At 43.8% G+C, this 22,015-nt stretch overlaps 1 protein-coding gene across 1 annotated transcript in view; it reads right to left on the bottom strand.

Moving 5' to 3' along the window:
* The window catches only part of PLXDC2 (plexin domain containing 2), a 1,436,917-nt gene that overhangs the window by 744,618 nt on the left and 670,284 nt on the right, over positions 1-22,015 (bottom strand). The window lies entirely within an intron of this gene.

Below are 22,015 nucleotides of genomic sequence, written 5' to 3'. Positions count from 1 at the left end.
TAGATGTGGATTGGAACCATGTAACATCATGGGAAAAATCAAGTTTTAAAACAAACTGGTGGTCCATGGCCTCCAGTACTTCACTCAATACACAGTTGTGGCAATCCTGATTTGGGTGTAAACAGGAGTTTGTGTAAAAATAACAAGGTCCTGGGCTCACCGTGCTTCTGGATTCAAGCTAGCCTGGTTGATGAGGGGTGATGCCCCGAAACTGGTCCCAGGGTGCTTGATTCCAGTCCAGGGACGACCTGGCCTGGCAGTTCGGGCTGGACAGTTCCCACAGGGAGCAGGGTCATGACTAATTTGCATAAGGCTAGGTTCAAGCTGGGGTGGCATTGTGGGCAGAAAATATATATATATTTGGATGCAGCCCGAACATTTGCCAGTGGTTGAGATTAATTAAAGCATTACATAGATCACCCTGTTTTTACTTTTAGACAGGTGGCATTTTCTTACTTCAGCCATTTAGTGCCTACTGCCTAGCTCCAATACACATCTGGAGAGGGGTGGCAGCCAGGCTTGTGCATTGCATCAAGAGAGCCACACACAAAAGGAGCCTAGGTGTGACTGATAGGCCATCCACTGCCTGATGGACCATCCTGGGCAGGATGGGAGGGACACCTGAATGGGCAGTGTCCTGCCAAACACAAAGGGCTGCATGCCACTCCCCCCACATAGTGAGAAGGAGCCAGAGCAAGAAGGACCGACCTCTGTGCACTAAAACGACCTTTCTTTGAAATCTCCCCCACTGCAAAGGCAAAACTGAGTATAAGTACTCGACCTCTGACACAGGTACACTTCTGGACCTGTGGCTACTCTACTAGGAAGAAGAACTGCTGTGCTACTTCAAAGACTCTGCTGAGCTGCTACTCTGCTGGGCTCCTGCTTTGCTGAGCTGACCTGCTGCCCTCATGACTGGGAGTGAGAAGGACTGGAACTACATCTCTATAACCCAGAGTGACTCCAAGGGCCAGCTGAATGGTCTCCTAATTTCTGAATTCTCAGGGACACAAAAGACTTAAACTCAGCCTGCTACATCACCTGAACTTTGATTGCTGCAAGTCTTGTCCTGCAAAGTGGTGCCAACCCAGCCCTGGGCCCTTGAAAGTGGGTATAATGTGATGCTTCAACCAGAACCCAGCCATCCTCTTTGGAACCGGAGCATCTTCACCTTTGTCAGTGCATCCTCATCATTGTGTGAAGGGCACCCAGAGTATCACCCCCAGGAACTGGCGCTTCACCTTCAAAATTGATGCATCACCTATTGCTGGAGCAGCTGCAATGCATCACATTCTGAACCAACGCATCATACGCAGAACCACTGCATAGCTGCAGTTGTGTGAAGAAAACCTGCATCTCGCAGGAGTAACCCATTCATCAAATTCTAAATTAGGCCCTCAGTTTTTTATATATACTCAGGTAGATGGAAATACCTTTTGTGACTGACACGGAACAACTGTCACCCTAGTAGGTCATGAACAAAAATCACAATACTCCTATACATATGCAAAGACACAACATCATAGGGTGAAATCATAGGAAGTCAGGTCTACTGGCTTTGTCAGGGTGTAAATACAGTCATAAATGTAGAAATGTGGCATTTAAATCATTGAAAATTACATTATACTTAGCTGGTACCATCTCTCAATGACCTTCATTGGTACATATAATAACCCACTGTTCATGTAAATATGTTCAATAAAACATATTTTTATAACAATTCAGTGTGGGCCAGAATTGTTTTTCTATTTTAGACTGCTACTATTTCAGCTTTGGTACACACCAACAGGGGTCCCTGCACTCTAGAGCCCATGTGCAATGCACAAGCACCAGGATTGCTTAAAAACCTTGAAAACATCTCCCGGGGGTGTTGATGCAACTCCCGGGAGACTTTTGGTAAGAAAAGGTGGAAAACTATGTGGGGCTCTGGTAGAAGCTGCTGCACTCCTGGCAGCCCTCAGAATGCTCTACAAATCATTTGTGGTGTCTCTTCCCTTTAATGGGCACTCCAAGACACAATATGCTATGTTCTAGGCCACCTCAGAGGCCTCTGGTGTGCTCCTGGTGCCCAAGGCATGATAATTGAATGAGTGGATTTGAGCTTTCCCTGAGGCCTTCTTTTCCCTTCAACCTGTGGCCTCGCCCTGTGCTTCACTTTTTTTTAGAGGCCAGAGGCCCCTGCCCCTTTGACGACACACCAGGCATGTGGCAAGGCTAGGGAAGAGAGAGAAGCCTACTTCTGTGGACTCCCCTCTCTGCCCTTGCCACATGAATCTCCAAACAGCCCTCTGCACAGCCAACACCTTCCTGAGCTGGCACAAGAGCCAGAATTCTCTCTCCAATACAGAGCAGTTCCTTTAGTGCTTCACCCCCTATCTCCCTCCAGACATGGGTATGGAGAGCATGAGATGGAACCACTAGCCACCTGTTGTGCAGTGACTCTCCTTTTTTGCTTCTTCTGTCCCACTGTGATAGGGTCCTGAGGGACAGGTTGCATTTGCTTCAAATCCAGGGGTATATGGTCCTGGAACCAACAAGCATTTCAGGAAGAGGGCCTAATGCATGCCTCCGCCCCATAAAACAACAATCAAATTGTGATGTGGCCAGCTCCGGTGTCCTGGCCTTCCTTTTTGGAAATTCTAGAAGTCATAGCAGAGCACTACTCACACTGATCTTCAGGAGCTTTTTTCTTTGACACAATTGGACTGATATTCTCATTTTGGTCAAATTTGTCTCATGGGTATTAGCTCTAGCCACAGATGCATTTTCTCAGGACTCTTGGCTTTTAAATCTGCTTTTTGTTGAGTAACTTGAGTTTCAAGGCTATCTTCACCAGATCGGTCCTCTCTCTTGACTTCTTAAGCTCAACCCTTTCTGTCCACTGTCTTCCACAGCCCGCCACAGTTAACAAGTAGAACACCCTCCTTGCTGCATTCCCTGGTCTCACAGACTCCTCCCAACTTGCAAGGCAGCCCTGTGTCATCTCAGGACACCCTCCAGAGTCACCCAGAGGGTCCATTCATGTCCTTGATGCCAGCTGAAGTTTCAGTGTCCCAATATCCATCCATTTAGAGGTTCAGGAGTCTTTTTCCTTCCACCTGGGCATTACTCCAGTGTTGCAGGCTCAGGTCCAGTGCCTTTTCAAGTGTCAACCCTTGTGCAGAGGTTATTAAAAGGTTTGAAAAGTTCTAGAAGGTAAGCATCTCTGCCCAACCCAGAGGGGACAAATGATCACTCCATTCCTGCCCCAACCTTCTTGCACAGCAATTTGGGACATTTAAACATGGTAGCGTCAAGGGATACCTGAAAAGACCTTTCCTGAGAACTTAAAATCTGTCCTACCTGACACAGTTGCCTGATCCCTTCCCGCCAAGTGGGAGCCCCACCTGTCTTTAGTCTGGCCTTCCTCCTTTGTGTCCATGGTCTTGGGTTTGACCAGGCCTGGTGCAGTGTGAACAGTTAATTAATACATGCAGATTTCATACCTACTCTTACCTTTCCCAGGAACTGGGCCAAGCATTGCTAGTGGCTCTAGTGTATGAGAAGGCCATCAATCCACCTGATGCCTGGCAGAGTAATTAACTTGACCAGTGGGGAGGACAAAGGCATGGGAACTGAGTATGTCTGAGCTATGGAAATATGACAATCCTCAATATGTGATAAGGGGATGCAATTATCACAAACATGGCAATAGATTTGCACACTTTGTAGCTGTTTACCCAAAAATTGATGCCTGACTGATATCTCTAGCTAAACGGTGTGGTGGCACAGATTTTACCCATAAGGTATGATGCAGGGAGCACACAGACATTAAGTAATCACTACAGACCTACACTATGAAGGCCCATTCACATTACAAGGCCTTCACCTGGTCAGCAATCCCTGAATAGTCCCAACTGAGACAGACAAGTTGTGCACAGATACCATGCTAAACTTGCTGGTAGTCTCACACACTCAACCTGAACACACTTGCACATGTGTGCTCACACAATTTCATGTAACCAGCCAAGATAATACTAAGCTGCGCAGAGCAGCCTTATCTTAAAAGGTGGATACCGGCTGATAGCACTTTCCTCTTTTTCCCAAATTGTACCATGGGATTTAGATAGTGAGACTCCGTCACAGTAAAATTCCATTCACAAAAGAAAAATGCAAAGAATCAAAGGGGTTTAAATTAGAAAAACCCATTTTCTGCACTGGGGCTCACCACAGTTCAGCCTACTATTGTCCGATACTACCACCTTCCCAAATAATATGTAAAAGATCATATCTGTCTGTCTGTCTGAATGTAGGAGAGTACCTATTCTGAGTAAGCATTGTGAAGTACAAAACCAGTTTGGAAGAAGTTTAAGGTACGACAATTTGAGCCTTGTTTCTCTCGGTCATAAATGCTGAATGGGACATCCGGTTCTCAATAAGGAATTCTGCATGGAGTGCAGCTTACCAGCAATGATTAGCCACTAATGAGGTGGGTGTAGGGAGTTTACGTTTAATCAATTGTCTACAAAAGCCCTATATGACTCTCAAAGTTCTCAAAATCTCCTAAAACATGTTCTAATTGGGGTCTTTGGTAAAGTGCTCGATGTAGTTCCCAGTGTGGCACAGACAATTACTTATTTAAGTATTTTTCCAACATTGTGACATGGAAAATTTGGTATGTCTTCTTCATGTATAGAAATGACTTAAGACATTGCATGTCAACACTTTTTACTCCCAGTGATATGCCCTTTTTCTTGCAAGAGGATATGGCATATTGAGGCAGTATCTATTAGTAAGCCCCAGATGTGCCAGAGTGGAGCAGATTTGAGCACTCATGGATCATCCTGAAGTAGCCTTTCTGCATGCTTCCAAGCTTGCAACAGGCAGAGCGTTGTTGATTGGATGAGCCAATGTTTGTTTAATGGAGAAAACGTGTGTTCCGCATCCAAGATACTAGCTTTCATGAGCAACCAATGGAGGGGGTGTCAAGTGTTTACATATGAAAGTAGCTTAGCTGTGACAGGTAATTGGCAAGATAATATGAGGATATGTGAGGAAAATACAACACCTCGGATTCAGTATGTGCCTATAGCTTGTCTATTTTCAGTCGCAGCCACATGTTGCCCATCAGTAATTTTTTTATGACTTTTTTGATTCGTTCCTTGAGTGTCTCCTATACTATCACAGGTATCATACCGAGGACATAATTAAAGCGGGTTGCCACCACCATTGTAACAGCCAGACCACTACCCTACATTAATAGATTTAGGAGCCATAATGTTCATACACTGGGCATGTTTGGATAAGTAATGGATGAATTTTATGTTCAACTAGATTCACCAGTCCAGCAACTGAAAAACACCCAAGAATTTGAGTCGTCTAGGAGCATACCTTACTGGGAGACCAGATATGTTTACACAAGTGGTACTCAAGCACAAAAGCATCTCTTCACATTTGTTTCATTTATTTACTATCCAGAGAAACAGAAAACCGACATCAAGGGAGGTAAAGAGGAGACCAGTTCCGAAAGTGTAACCAAAATGTCCTCTGCATACAGCCGACCCTTGAGTGGGCCCACCATTGAGGAACAGAAAGGAAAGAATCAATCCCGCCTATTTCCCGTTTTGATACATATTGGATTTGATAAGAAACACCCACAGTTTATTTGGGCAGTTGGCGAATTAATTATAGAGTCAATCAACCTTTCAATGACTCTTGATAATGACTGATCTGCACCATTGTCTGAAAAAGCTAATGCCACTCCACCGTGTCAAACGCCTTTTTGGCATTGATGGACAATCATGGGTTTCGTTCAAACCCACAGAAAATGAGCTATGGTTAGTACCTGGTTCCTAGAAGATTGTCCAGGGACAAATCCTACTTAAGAGCTATGGACAAGGGAGGGGATGACCTATTTTAACCCGTTGGCCAATATCTTTATGAGGATCTGGGAAATGGAAAGATATTAGCTATGTGAGACATGGGGCACAGTGACCCTTTCTCTTCAGCCAATTTAAAGGTAGTTGATTACATGAGGATTACAAGTTGTGTAAAATTCTCCCAGTAAGCCATCTTCACCCTGGGATTTGAAGGTGGGCAGGTCTGAGACTGAGAATGCAATGTTGTCCATTGTAATGTCACTCATCAAGTGATTTCTCGATTTGTTGCCTAAAATTGGAAGACACAGTGGATCTAACAGCCTATCTATACAATCCCTTCTAGCACAAAAACTATTTACTAAAGTGGAGTTCCTCTTTGTATACATGCTGCAGAATGCCGCACACCTGCAAAGAGGAACGAATGAGAAGAAACAACAACATTTCTCCTTGTTACACCAGCTTTTGGTAGGCACAATATTTGTCCACAATCCCAGGTATACAGACTTTAGTAAATCTAGGATTGCATCAAACTCTACGGGTGGATGCTTGTGAATGCCCATGCTCCACCCATGAAAAGCCTCCCCCACACAAGGTACAGTAACATAGCAGAACCTTGTAGTGCTTCTTTTTATTACTAAGCCAAGCAAATCAGCTTTGAATGGCTTAGTAAATCCCGAAATGCCTTTTGGGTCGGGACTGTCAAAAATGTGGTGATCCCCCAATGCAAAACGTTAGAATGTCAGGACCTTAATGTACCTCTCACCACTGAATACATAATATGGCTGTCTGAACACTGTGTAACTGCTCATAAAAGCAAAGGGTACTTTTTGTAATTAACTGCACTTTAAAGATAAAGAGAAACACTTGTAAAAGTAAAAAAAAAAAAAAACTAACAGAAACAACCTTTGTGCAAGTGATACTACAACCATGGGGTGTGTGAGTAACAAGATGTGTATAAATACTGGTTTATTACGCAAATACCTCCCAAAGATCTGACACACTTGACATAATGATTACGTTTTCAATATTTCAATTTTTTTAAATTTATCATGGAAGACAAATAACTTTTGTAAATGTATACAATCTTCCTCATTAGTGTATAAATAAAGCAAAGATTCTTAAACACATTGAGAGTAATTCTTTTACTGAAAATAATGTTACCATGTGGTTCTCGATCCCGAGGGGCACAATGCTCTAGTCTTGGTTTTAAATTTGACAAATGACAGTTCTCATATTTGTGAGCTCAACTGCGTCAACTGGAGTGAATGAGAACTATGACCCCCAAAATGCACTAGGGTGTCAAAAAAGAAACTTGGACTGAAACACCACATCTGAAGTGGAATCGAGCTACCTCGTGATGCCGGTGACTTGTTGCATAGGATGTAAAGGATTTGCTAGCTTTCTTTGAGACTTTGTGGTATTTTGGTTGTATGATGGTTCAGGTGATGAAAACTGTCTGATAGTTGTCTAACCTTAATTATTTTGCATATTTCAAAAGGCAGGTCATGGACTATCATATGGAGGGTGCCACTGTCTAAGCTTGTCATTAATAATTGCTGATGTCCAGTGAAAATATAGCAATTTTTTGGGGAAAGAGGGAGGTGGGATGACTACTTGTGGATAGGAAGCACTGCATTTCTTCCCTTATTATTTTTACTGAGTTCTTAAACAAATTTTAAACATGTTTATCGCAGAGCATTATTTATTTTATGTCAAGACCGGAAGCTCCTATTATGCTAATCTTTCCTTGCTTTACTTGAACAGCAGCAGTCAACAATAAAAAATACAAATACCAAGAGGCAAGAGAAGAGAGCCGTTGGGAAGAAAAACGTAGTTCAATAAAAAACAACCAATCATGAATGAATACACATATTATGATGTCACTTGATTGCGAACAGCTCTCTTTTCTTGCTGCTCGCAATCAAGTTAAGTACTACTTCGCATGCTTAGTTTAATATTTCAGTCATTATATTTATATGTATGTATTTATTTAATTGCTTATTCCTTTCAGAGTTTTAGGGCTGCGCGCTGCTTTGGCTGAGGTTTGTCTAGTCAGCACGTTGCCGCACTGCCTATCGCGCGTTTCCCTCGTGCTTCCTAACATCACTGCGATGGTTTTAACCGCCACTCAGACAGTGGCTGCCATTTCTTGCCATGTCTGAGGGACTGCATGCAACGCTTACCTTTGTCTCCACAACGCCAGGTTTTTCTTCGCTTCACCTTACATTATTATTCCGTTCGGTAATTCCATACCGATGGCCACTTCCTTCCGTTAGTATTGACTTGCCGTCACGCCCTCACCCTCCCTTCATACATGCCCATAGGCGGGGCCTTCTCAAGGAAACACTCCCTTGGGTTTCTTAAGCCTTTTTTCACTGGATTCACAATAGTTTTTCATTCTGCACTTGCCAGAATGGAGATTGACAGCGCTCCTTTAATTCAGGAGACAATGGAGGAGGAATCCAATATTAAAGAGGAGTTGAATACTTTTATTCAAGCCTCTGTACAACAGGCAGTTTCTGCCTCATTCAATAAATTACAACGAACTTGGCAAATTCTGTTATTAACAGTATGTCCAAGACAATGTAGGCCCATTCTGTGGGGGAAAGCAGAAAGCGCCCTGCAATAAATGTTCAACCTAAGAAACATAAGGTGGCACTATTGGTTGGTAAGGATTCCTCACACACGGCAGAGGAAGCAGCTCCTCACAGGCCTCCTTCCAAGGAGGATAATGTTCATGAAAAGCAGAACATTTCAGCCAAATGTTCATCAAAAACTAAACATATTTCTTCCCCTATTCTGGTCTCCTCCATTCCAGATACAGATGATGACTTGGTCAGTGTGGATTCAAATGATGATGCATCTGATAAGGACAATAGTGGACTCTTAGCTCCTCCACTGAAGAAATCAAAGATCTCTCACCAGTAGGATCCCAAACCTATTGTTATAACTGACTCTGATGGGGTTCCTAAGTTTGACCTTTCTCACATTCACCATCCTAATTCTATGGAGTGGCTTCCCACTGCTCATGTTGGTGATTATGTTTCCTCCAGATTACATACTCCCCTGGACAAACAAACTAGATCCAAATTAAGATCTGAATGTCCCCGTCCTTCTTTATCCCACAAAATTACGCTCACTCCTTCTATCGATCCTGCACTGGTTACATTCTTTTCCAAATTCGGCAAAGACCCTCGCAAGGGTGTAGACAAAGCTTTGTCCTCTTGTCAGGATAAACTTTTAGATGTGGTTGGTCCTCTCACATGTATTTTTGATTTGGCGGAATGGCTAGACTGGATAATACTTTCATAGATCCTGAGGAGCTGTCTCTTTGGGTCAAACATTTGTTTTGTCTACTAGGTAATGCTAATTCTGCCATTACGCATGAATGAAGAAAAGGACTCGTCCTCAAATTGGATCCCAAATTCGTCACCCTGGCCACCATGGATCCTGGCTTTAAAGTGGATGGGTTACTCTTTGGAGACTCTTTTGTCAAGGATCTCAGTAAATACGTCTCTACTTTTGCCTGTACATTCTGGCCTTCCTATTCCCATTGGGAGCCGTCTTTAGTATTTTCTCCCAAAATGGTTATCAATCACAGCAGACCTGTGGGTTTTAAATACAGTTCAAGATTATGTTATCGAGCTCTACTCAGAACCTTTTCAGTCCTCCCTTCCTCTTTCCTCAAAGTTCTCAAAAGACATGTTCGACCTCATTTCATCAGAAGTACAGTCTCTTCTCCAAAAACAAGCCATTGCTCTTTGTCTTCCCAACTCCTCAGGTTTTCCCAGCTCCATCTTTTTGGTTAAAAAAAAAAAAAAAAAGTTGCAACCAGTGATCAATCTCAGGTCGTTCAATCAGTTCGTAGAATATCGTCATTTCAAGATAGAAGCGATCTTGCACCTTAGAGACACCCTTCTTCAAAATGATTGGACGGTTCTTTTAGATTTACAAGATGCGTATCTATCCGTCCCTATTCATTCAAATTACATGACATTTCTGCAGTTTCAATAGCGAGGTCTACTCTTTCATTTCACATCCCTTCCATTCGGTCTTTCTTCAGCTCCATGGTGCTTTACCAAATTAATAAAGCCTGTTGTAGCTTTTCTCAGAGCTCAGGGTGTAAGACTTATCATTTACCTGGACGATATACTGTTAATGAACCAGAATATTCAATCTCTTCAATTCCAGATTTCCCTTACCTGCTCCCTCCTAAATGATCTTGGCTTTGGCCTCAACAAAGAAAAATCTCTTCTATCCCAAACTCAACACATAGAGTTTCTCAGCTTCGTAATAAATTTGGTCTCCGCCACTCTTCACCTTCCTTTGGCAAAAGTTAAATCCATAAAATCAGAAATTCTTCAGGTCCAATGTAAGTCCTCTCTGTCTATCAGGGCTCTTGACCACATAGTGGGTCTTCTCTCTTCTTCTATCCAAGCCATCTTTCCAGGTCCTCTGCACTTTCGTTCCCTCCAAAGGTAAAAAATTTGTCATTTAAGAAAGGGCCTCGCGTACTCAGACTCTGACTTATTGGATCAGGATTCTAGCACAGAACTTCAGTTATGGCTCCTCATTTAGATGCCTGGAACGGCAGGAAATTTTTGCATCAGCCCCAGATCTTGTGTTAGAATCAGATGCAAGCATCTCTGGCTGGGGAGCATACTGCAGTCCGATTTCGACTGGAGGTACATGGTCTTTAGAGGAGTCCATATTGCATATAAACTGTTTAGAGATGCTTGTAAGCTCCTTTGCCCAGGAGTGGGCGCCTCACAGGGAAAAGCCAGGAGGGGTTCCACTGCGGTATGCGTACAGCGCCTTGAGATCCTAACGGGTGAGTAGTGCGCTATACAAGTGCGAAGTTTACAGTCAATAGATCTTTTCGCCTCCCATTTCAACTCCCAGCTTCCTCAATTTTACAGTTGGCACCTGGATCCTTTAGCGCTTGCTTCAGATGCTTTTTCTCAGGACTGGTCTGTTTCCCTGAATTATGCTTTTCCCCCCTTTCTTATGATCAGCAGGTTACTCGCGCAGGTTCAATGCCAAAAAGCAGCCCTAGTTCTCATAGCTCCCTTCTGGCAATCCCAGGTTTGGTTCTCAACTCTTCTAGAGCTATCCATATATTTTCCATTCCTCCTGCCGTCCTTTCCCCATCTCATTTTGGACACCCTCAACCATTCTCACAATCTAATACTGGACAATCTTCTCACTCTTTCTGTGTGGAAGATTTCCGGAATTCCCAATCTCCCCCTAGCATTTCAGCAGAAGCTTCTAAATATATCACCCAGTCCTGGGCTCCAGGAACCACAAAAGCCTCCAAGTCCGCTTGGTCTTTATGGCATAGCTGGTGTTTGGGAAAACATACCAATCCCATTTCAGCGGATATGATCTTTACTATCAATTTTCTCACAGCCGAAGCCAGCAAAGGAAAATCCTTTCAGACTATAAACCTTTACAGGTCAACAATTTCTTCGAACCACTCTTATGTCAATAGAAAACCAGTGGGAGAACATCCCCTTGTTTGTCGTCTTTTGAAGGGAGTAAAAATTTCAAATCCTCTTCTTCTCAAATACAGTAAGTTATGGGAAGTTAATGTCGTTTTGCCCCTGTTTTTGTCATGGCCCGATAATTCTCTCATTTCTCTGAAAATGCTTTTGGCAAAACTAACTATGTTGCTTTGTCTGGTTTCAATCAAAAGATTGTTAGCGCTTTAGACATTTCATTTCATCAATTTACTCCTATAGGTGTGTTATTTACCATATCTCGATGCACTAAAATAAATCTCTCATCAGTGTTCTACCCCTATTTTCCTGATCATCCAAAGCTGTTCGTTGGACAATGTCTTAAAACTTATGAACAGAAAATTGCAGATCAAAGAACGTCCTCTGTTTCTTAACTTCTTATTTCCTTTAGGAAACCTTACAAACCAGTGTCCTCTGGCTCGTTGGGTCAAATGGGTTATGTCCCTCGCTGGTATCGACATCTCCGCCTTCGGGCCTGGAATGGGCAAGCTACCCCAGCATTAAACTTGAAAATCTGAAGGTTCTAATTGTTTTTTGTGAGGTAATCCTTAACCAGTTTGTAAGGCATATTTTCACCCAGCAGTGACTCTACCATGTCTGTAGCTGCCTTTTCTATTCCCTAGTAAGTATACTAGATAACTCATGTCACAGCATACTCTGTGCTTCAGTTCTGCATTTCTGTTTAACCACTTAGCTCATTTTTAGGTTTGAGCTGTGGTGAAATCTTTTGTCTTTGAAAACAAAATCTGAAAAGGGACTTGCAGCCAACTTACAGGCTTGCAACCCAGCCACAGCCTTCCTATTACTTACCATTGGTGGCTTCTCGAGTCATTATCCTTTCCTTGTTTCTCATTGCTCAGCAGGAATCCTCATGTCATCAGGTTGTACTTCCTCTCTTCTCCTTTGGTTGTTCTTTGGAGCTTGGATTAAGTATTCCTTCTGGTTGACAATGAGTGGCTGGCAGTCGATGTCCTTCCACATGCTGCAGGCTTCTAAGGTACTTCTTTTTTACTTTTTCCAGCCATTTGTTGTTGTTAATTTATTTGTCTTTTCCTCTTCTCCATTGTTTTGTTTCTTTTATCTCTCTTAGCATTTCTTTTTTCAGACAGTTTCTGTGTTTTTTCCTTCTCTGTTTATTCCTCTCCTCTTATTTAACTCTATATTTCTCCCCTCACTTTCCTGTACATTCCTCTCTGCTACCTTCCACTCATACCTAAGCAAACTATCCATGTCACGCCTGTTATGTTTCTCACAACTGTACCGAATCTTGAGTTTTTTTTAAATTAAATTAAGCACATAACACTTGCCATGCTTGTTTTCCTTGGCACATTATTGTTATGGAACAGACAAAATTACATATTTCACATGCCAAATTGTTGTTGGTGAAAATTGATACCAAACTGACATGGTGTAACTTTTCACCTATATTTACTACATAGTCCCAAAGCACATCTTGCAGGCCATGTGCACAAGTGTGTGTTGGGACCTGTATGTTGTCAATCACAGGTCCTTGCTGATTACATGTCCTGTCCATGGCCATGTGTAAGTTAATATACATCATGTTAGCTATGTACATCTGGTGACTAGGCTGGGCTTCCTGTGATGTCATCACAGTCACCACACAATACATCTCAATATTGAGACTGCCAGTGTAAACATTGCTAAAGACAAAAGCTCACCCATAGGCAAAACATATTGGCATAGCCAATGCTTGTTTTTATGTTTGAGGCAGGTAATACTTAGGCATTCCTAACTTTTCTTATCTGAGCCAAATGTGAATCTTTTTTTCCAACATTCTGGTGATTCTCTCAAGGTAGTCAGGGTTTGTGGATTCTCATAGATGGACTGGAGAAAATGGCCAGAATTTAACAAAATGTTGTATATTGTGAGAAAACTAGAAATGTGCTGTGCAACCAAGTGTATTTTAAAAAAATAAAAATTGCATCAAAAAGGTCTTTCTGTTCTAAGATAACCAGCTTTCAAAAGCAACCCAAGTTACAAAAGTAGTAAAAAAAATAGTTGGTGGTAATCTTTTCATCTGTACTTTTTTAGGGGTTGGCGGAACTTGCGAATTTTCACAAACTCTGCTTGATTCCATAAAGTTCTGCCAGTGAGAGGAATTAGCAATTTTATTGTCCTTGAGCCGATCTAGCAGCTCTGCAGCAACGTCACCTATGTTCACCTGCCAGCGCCATGAGCACACTTCCTTCCTGCTGTCAATATTTTCAATGGAAATCTCTTCCTGCTTTCTTCAGTAAATATTCATGTCAAAAAGGTAGGTTTTTTGTTTTTTAAATAAATCTTTATTGGTTTAAGAAACAAAAAGGGTACATAGTACGGCTAGTACGGCTTGTTACATTTGTCACATAAACATGCATGTCAAGTGATTTACAGTCACATTGTTGTTAATTGATCTATCAACAATATACACTTCGCTTGTGATACATCTGACTTGACCTCCCTTTTCCCTGGCTGCCTGCTCCCTGGACGGGCCCGTTGGCACTTTCTGCCTGCGAGGGCCCCAGTTCCCACGTCTCGTGCCCCCTGGTACTCGAGCTGGTGCCTCCACTTTTCCATTAGATATGCCTCTGTTTCCATCCATGCCCACGCTTCCTCTGGCGTGTTGCAGAATGTGGTGAATTCGTCATCGAGGATTTGAAGCATTGCAGGAAACTGCAATGCGTACTTTATATTGTGTTCTCTTAGGGTGTGTTTGACTAATAGGAAAGAAGATTGCTTGTGATGAACCTCCAGGGTGTAATCCGGGTACATGTGCACCTGTGAGTCCTGCAATGTCCATGGACCCGCGGGATACTTGCAATATATGATCTCTACCTCAGTAACTGAATAGGCGGGCCACCACAAGGTGCAGCAGGGCCCCCGGGAGGGAGGTCTACCTGGGACCCCATGAGCTCTCTCCACCGATAAGAATGTTGAATGTTTACCCTGAAGTACTGTTTCTGAAAGCCATTCTTCGATATATAAGTCCATGCTGGGGCCCTCCACACACTCCGGGAGACCCACTATACGTATGTTATTGCGGTGAGATCTACCTTCGTGATCCTCTGCACGTTATCGTAACTGAGCCACCTCCCTCTGTAAGGCCCTGATGTGGGTGGTGGCATCTGAGATCGTGGGTCTAAGGGAGGCAACTGTGGATTCCATAGCCTCAACACGTTCCTTCAGTTTCTTGTGGTCTTCCCGCATGCAGCCCATATCGATTTGTAGTGCAGCAATCTTGGGTTCTAATGTTGTTTTAATATCAAGTACCACGTTTAGGATCTCATCAGACCTTTGAGAGTGCTCTGCTAAAGTCACAGCCAGGGGCTCTGGCAGGGAGCGCATATTTTCTCCAGTCATGTCACAGCTCTTCACCCATCATTGGTTTGTCCTGCTTAGTATTCTGCGTTAATGCTAGCGGTATAACGGTTGACTTCACAGCACCTAGGCCTAGGTAGTCTTGTGCACTGAGATCTTGCTGACTCTAAGATGCCTCAATGATATGTGTTTTCCCACTACTCTGTTGTGGGTGGCAGGGTGTACTGACAGGTATTTCCACGTGGTCTATGGGTAATATGAAGCTTGCAGCCTGCTTCCGTTCACCAAGGTGCTCTGTTTGCGCTCCACTCGTTGCACTGGAAATGAAGAGGGGCCAGCCTGGTGGCCCATAGGAGGGTATCAGGGTTTTTAGAGGAAAGTCTCCCCAGCTTTCAGCTGTATTTCAGGGAGTACCCTGTGCCACTGTGCCACAATTGTTGGCCACCCCCCTCGACCTCCTTACATTTGATCGGTGTTTGTGGCCCTCGCAATCCGTTTCGTCCGCTCTGAGCCCTCTCCAGCCTTCCTTGTGCTGTTTGCTCCTCTCTCCATGCTCCTTGCCTGGTGCTGCTGTCTCTCGCACTGCTATTCAGGGCCTAATTTGCTGTTCCAGAGCAGATGGAAGGGAGTGTGTTAGTGTGGCACACATGGAGCACGCCAAATTCTGGTGCCTGGTTGGCTATGTACATGTGCCTCGGAGTTGCCAGCTGTTGCCAACCTGTGGACCAGAGACCAGGTGCCCCTGCAGTCTGGTCCCCAGTAGAAGGATCAGTAGTGGGAATCCCTGGCATGGCCCTCAGCCTGGTGCTGCACTCTTCTTTTCTGTTGTGGGCTGTTACGGTTCTCCTCTTTTTGTGACGCACCCTTGTCTGGGTCCTGGCAGTCACATTCCACGAAGGCTGCTCCCCCAAGTGTCAGCCATTGCTCAGGTCTGCGATGCAGGCAGGCCAAGCGCACCTGTCCTCTGGTTCAGAACAGCAGTTCTAGGCATGCGCCACCTGCAGCCACACCCACACTGCAGGCCACATCGGCTCTCCCCCGCTCTCAGTGCCAGCCCAATGCACTACACCCATGTCGGGGGTAAGCCAGGGGTGCCTCGAGGTGAGGGTTCCTTTTCCAGACAACATAGGGTTCTTAGTGGGGCAGTACAAACAGGATAGTTTCAGAGCTTGGAGCGGACCCGATTTTCAAGCGTCCGCTCTGGTTGCCATCTTGGCCACGCCCTGTTAAAAAGGTAGTTAACCAAGCAGTCATGTGGCCGTGCTATATATCCTTTTTGTTTTAACCCCCTCTTCACTGCAAAGATCTGAGTAGAGCACGCAAAATGTAGTACTATGCTGCAGACGGAAACACCTCCAGGCACTTTAAAAACTTCTGTGCAAGATGCAGTGCATTATTGTCAGAAATACAATGCCACAAAACCCCAAAGATGAGGATATGGAATATTTAGTGTACTAAGAAACAAATTCCATTCCACTCTGACAAAAAGGTAGTGTTAACTCTGTCAAAAAGGTAGTGTTAACAAAGCAGTCACACAAGTCTGCTCTGAAGATCCTTTTTGGTATTTTTTTTAACCCCCTATTCACTGTGGAGAAGTGAATGGAGCGCACACTGTGTATCAGTTTCATGTAGAGCCACTCTGTACATGGAAACTCCTCCAGGCATGTTAAACCTGCTGTGCAGGATGCAGTGCGCGATTGTGAGGATGTGATGTGCATTTATGAGTCATGAAAATACAATGCCACAAAGCCAGTCCTTTAAATGGAAATGTAGAATATATTGAAGTGCAGGTACTCTCTATTGAGAAAGTCTGTTACCTATCCATTGTACTGTATTGCAGCAGTGCTGAGACGTGAAGGTACTCTCCCCTTCAAATTAAAGAAGTGCAGATACTCAGTACCGGACAGTACCTGCCCATTTAAAGCACTGCACAAAGCCCTAAAGATGAGGATATCAAATATTTGGTCTGCTTAGAAACAAATTGCATTTCACTTTGTCCAAAAGGTAGTGTTAACCAAGCAGACATGTGGCCGCGCTGTGGACCCTTTTTGTTTTTAACCGCCTCTTCACTGCCGAGGTCTGAGTGCTTTTTTATTTATTTGAAGCTAGAACCCTGGGAAAGCTTCTGAGAACAAAGGAATAACAGAGCCGGAGGTTGAGGGCAACGACAACTTTCACACTCAAGCAGACAGATATCGCAAGAACTCGATGTGCCCTACTGTGCCTCTCAAACTTAAAGCCTCTAAAGCATGTATTTGGAAGCTGGGCCTGAAAAACGCAGTACATTCCTATCAGGACAGATAGTTGGAAGGTCTACAGGGCCCACCTCTTTTGCTTCTCGCTAAGGGCAGGGAAGAAAGTTTTGGGCACTCTGTTCGTGTGGCCCTTGGTTACAAAGGAATACATTCTCCCCAACTACTAATCCACAACAAAAAGGTATTCCTTGCACCTTATTTGAATACTCTTAACAAGCACTTGGCCTGGGTATTCCTATTAATAAAGAAAATAATTGCTTTTCCTTATATGACCCTCACCCACTCTAGTAGGGGCATGCTTCATCATCAGGTCCGCATTGGCACCTACAAGCCAAGGTGGGCTACAACCGAACATTGGGAGCACTTTGGATAGCCTGCCGGGGGTCTAAAGGTTTAAATATACCTCACTAAACACAGGGTATCCCTTTAATGATTGTGATGGTGAGTATGATTAATGACAAAAGTTTATGGTGGTCTCTTTCTAAGGAAGTAGGTATTTGTACACCTCTAACTGTAGGTTCACTAACACTATATCATGTGATTGAGAGGGCAATTTGGTAGATGTGATCTTTTTTTAACACTGGCACACATCTATGAGCTAATACGAGAGAGAAATTAAACTCCTAATAGCAAATGTTACACTGTTCTGTGTTTTCACACTTCTCCTGATTAAAATGCTATACCGCTTACATGACTAGGACTAGAGTGACACAGAAGGACCCAAAATGCAATGTCTGATCAGTATTTCCAGTACAAATGACCTATTTTGGTGACGAGGTAGCTACTGTATTTAGGCCTGGTTTTGTCTACCACCCGGATAACCCAAACTCGGTATCTTTTTTTAACACTAGACACCCAGGGAAATCCAGGATTGTGTACCTTGCATGGGTCCCACATTTTCCTACCCACAATATCTTACAAAACAGAAACTGTGCCTAAAATCATGCTTTTTCCTCAATTCCTGTGACAAACAAATCTTGAACCTGTGGGGATCCATACAATTCCTGCCAAACAGCATTCCCACATATCTGCCTATAAATACTCTACTCCACTTCTGTGGCTTGCCTACTGCCTTTGACACACAAGGCTTCCAAATGCAATGTGGAGAAATCAACATTTCCTGTCACAAAAATTACCTGTTTAGGTGATGGGGAGCTGGGATTTTAGGCCCAGGTTCAGCTGCCATCCACCTACCTAAGTCAGACATTTTTTGAAAACTAGACTCCCTGATTGGTCCAAGATTGTGTTCCTGATGTAGATCTCATTAAATGTTCTTACCTGCAATCCCCACAAACCTAGCATTTTGCTTCTTACTATAACACTTCTTCCTAAACATTTCTCTGATAGAAACTTTTTCAAAACAACACTTCCTCTAATAGAAAACACTTTTCCACTGTTGAGGCTGTGTTAGACCTGACACCCCTAACCTTTTGCCTGCCTCCTTCCACTTTTTGGACACTGTTTTTGCTGGTTTTTAGACTCTGTGCACCTTACCACTGCTAACCAGTGCTAAAGTGCATGTGCTCTCTCCCTTTAAACATGGTACCCTTGGATCACACCAAATTGGACTATTTAATTTACTTATAAGTCCCTAGTAGAGTGCACTATATGTGCCTAGGGCCTGCAGATTAAATGCTACCAGTGGGCCTGCAGCACTGGTTGTGCCACCCACTTAAGTAGCCCCTCAACCTTGTCTCAGGCCTGCCATTGCAAGGCCTGTGTGTGCAGTTTCACTGTCACTTCAACTTGGCATTTAAAAGTACTTGCCAAGCCTAAAACGCCACTTTTTCTACATATAAGTCACCCCTAAGGTGTGCCCTAGGTAACCCCTAGAGCAGCGTGCTGTGTGGGTAAAAGGCAGGACATGTACCTGTGTAGTTTATATGTCCTGGTAGTGTACAACTCCTAAATTAGTTTTTACACTACTGTGAGGCCTGCTCCCTTCATAGGCTAGCATTGGGGCTGCCCTCATACATTGTTGAAGTGGTAGCTGCTGATCTGAAAGGAGTAGGAATGTCATATTTAGTATCGCCAGAATGGTAATGCAAAATCCTGCTGACTGGTGAAGTTGGATTTAATATTACTATTTTGGAAATGCCACTTTTAGAAAGTGAGCGTTTCTCTGCACTTAAATCTTTCTGTGCCTTTCAATCCACATCTGGCTGGGTTTAGTTGACAGCTCCTTGTGCATTCACTCAGACACACCCCAAACACAGGGTACTCAGCCTCACTTGCATACATCTGCATTTTGAATGGGTCTTCCTGGGCTGGGAGGGTGGAGGGCCTGCTCTCACACAAAGGACTGCCACACCCCCTACTGGGACCCTGGCAGACAGGATTGAAGTGAAAGGGGACCTGGTGCACTTCTAAGCCACTCTTTGAAGTCTCCCCCACTTCAAAGGCACATTTGGGTATAAAACAGGGCCTAAGCCCTACCACCTCAGACACTTCCTGGAGAAGAAACCTGAACCAGAACCGGCACCCTGACAAGAAGAACTGACTGGCTGCCTAAAGGACTCACCTGATTGCTTTCTACAGAGGACTGCTGCCTTGCTGTTGCCCTGCTGTCTTGCTGCTCTCTTGCTTTGCTGCAGAAGTGCTCTCCAAGAGCTTGGATAGAGCTTGCCTCCTGTTTCCTGAAGTCTCAGGACCAAAAAGACTTCTCTCTTGCAGCTGGACTCCTTGTGCAGCGAAAATTCAACGCACAGCTTGCTAAAAACGACGCATAGCCTGTTCTGCGGTGAAAAATTCACTGCATGACGAACCGGGACGACTACACTCGACTTCCCAAGGACAAGATTGACGCGGCACCTGCGGTGCAACCGGAACTTCGAAGCACGGCCCCCGGATCAACGCACAGCCGACCTGGGACGACGCCGCCCGACTTCCAGAGGGGAAATTGACGCAGTGCCTGCAGTGAGGGAGAAATTTCCCCGAATTGCCCACCGGAACGACACAGAGCTTGTCAACAAGCCCAGGATTCCACGCCCAGACCCCGGGGCGTCTGAAAACCCCGCAGCCCGAGGAGGAGGACTGTCCGCGCACCAGAAATCGATGCAACGTCTTTCCTGCGTGGAAAATAACTACGCAAGTCCGTGTGCGAAGGGGCGAAACCGACCCACACTCCACATTTTCCACGCATCTCCTCCTCTGCGGCCCTTTGCAGAGATTTTTCACTCAAACCAGGTACTTTGTGCTTGAAAGAGACTTTGCTTGCTTTTAAAAGACTTAAGACACTTTATATCCCTTTTCAGTGACAGCTTTACATTTTTTTATTGCATCTTTGATCGTTTTTGATCTGCAAATATCCAGATAAATATTATATATTTTTCTAAACACTGTGTGGTGTATTTTTGTGGTGCTATATTGTGTTATTGTATGATTTATTGCACAAATACTTTACACATTGCCTTCTAAGTTAAACCTGACTGCTCAGTGCCAAGCTACCGGAGGGTGGGCACAGGATAATTTTGATTGTGTGTGACTTACCCTGACTAGAGTGGTGGTTCTTGCTTGGACAGGGGGTAGCCTGACTCCCAACCAAAGACCCCATTTCTAACAGGCTGGGACTAGCACACGCAAGAGAAATGGATGAAACGAGGGACCTTGGGAGTCTTGTATGGTCACCTTTCTAATGCTGCATCTAGGGTGTTGATCTGCTCTCTGTGGCCACACAATTATGTCACTCGGCATGACCAAAAGTATAAGTAGACCGTGCCATTACCTTTGCTCTGCACCATTGTTTTGCTATGGCGGCATGCTGCTCGTCACAGCAAAACAAAAAACTCAAGACACAAGAGAATCTCTCCCTCCATGTCCTGACTTTGTTTTCAGAAATGAAATTGTTTCTGGTGTTTTCACCAGAAAGTGATTTTTTCCGCTACACTGAACAACCCATTCATGTAGGGCATTGGATGTCAATGGGCCTTCCACTGCATGATAGTGGTTAACAACCTAATACATTCTGGAAATTGTAGTACTCGGTCATTACAATTGATACAAGTGAAAAAAACACATTTGAAAATCATCATTTATAAAAGAAAATCCTAGGGTGCAAACAGTCTCTTGGTTGACACAAATTCATCTGGTAACCATATTTTCTAGGCGTAGTCTTCACAACCTGCTTGTGTGGTGCTTGCCCCCTTCTGGTTAGTGTAATAACACTAAATTGGTATTCTTCTTCTTGAAACCCCACTACCAAGGCATCACTGACATTTTGCCTTACAAAGAACATCATCTTCAGTCAGTCTTTACATTTTAGCAAAAAGCACTTTGCCTTCTGGAATTTGCCAATAAACCTTACCATGCAAATTGAGATTTTCCTAGCCTTGGTGTATGAAAGGCTAGATTTTATTAAAGACACGGAGGCGAGTATTATGCAGTCTTTTCTTGCTTTAATTTCTAATAGCAGCCAAGCAAAAAACTACAGTTCCCAGTATAAACAAAACTACAACAATGACATCACAGATGAACAACCAATAGGATGTCGAACCCTAGTATTAATATCTTAACTGCGAGCAACAAGTCCTCTTTTCTTGATGCGAAACTAAAGAGGAGAAGTAACAAATAAAATAACATAAAAAATAGAAACCAATGTCACAATGTCCATGAAACAATCTCGAACATGGCGAGTGTGGAGTGAAGCCTGTACAGAGTGGACGCTGATGGTCGAGTCCAATGTCGGCAGGAGTTGTCCATTAGAATCATGACGAGCCAACGCTGGATGAGGGAGTTGGCACTAAAATAAAGATACAGGGTGGGTTAGAAACAGTGGCGGTATAATAATCGCCTCCGTGTCTTTAATAAAATCTAGCCTTTCATACACCAAGGCTAGGAAAATCTCAATTTTATTACAAGACCGGAGGCTCATATTATGCATGTTCAAAGCATAGCAATCACTGAATCTGAAACATGAGAAATTGGCTTACAATAGAAAGTTCTGAAAATACTTTCATTAGACCAATCTGCAGACTTGAGAATATCCTGTAAAGAGGATCCTGCCCAGAAAGCGCGAGAGGCCATAGCCCCTCTAGCAGAATGGGCACCGAAAGATCCTACATCAATA

The sequence above is a fragment of the Pleurodeles waltl genome, chromosome 10, assembly GCF_031143425.1.
Source record: "Pleurodeles waltl isolate 20211129_DDA chromosome 10, aPleWal1.hap1.20221129, whole genome shotgun sequence".
Taxonomy (NCBI): Eukaryota; Metazoa; Chordata; class Amphibia; order Caudata; family Salamandridae; genus Pleurodeles; species Pleurodeles waltl.
Note: the sequence above shows the minus strand (reverse complement) of the source record. Positions and strands in the feature narration are given on the sequence as shown.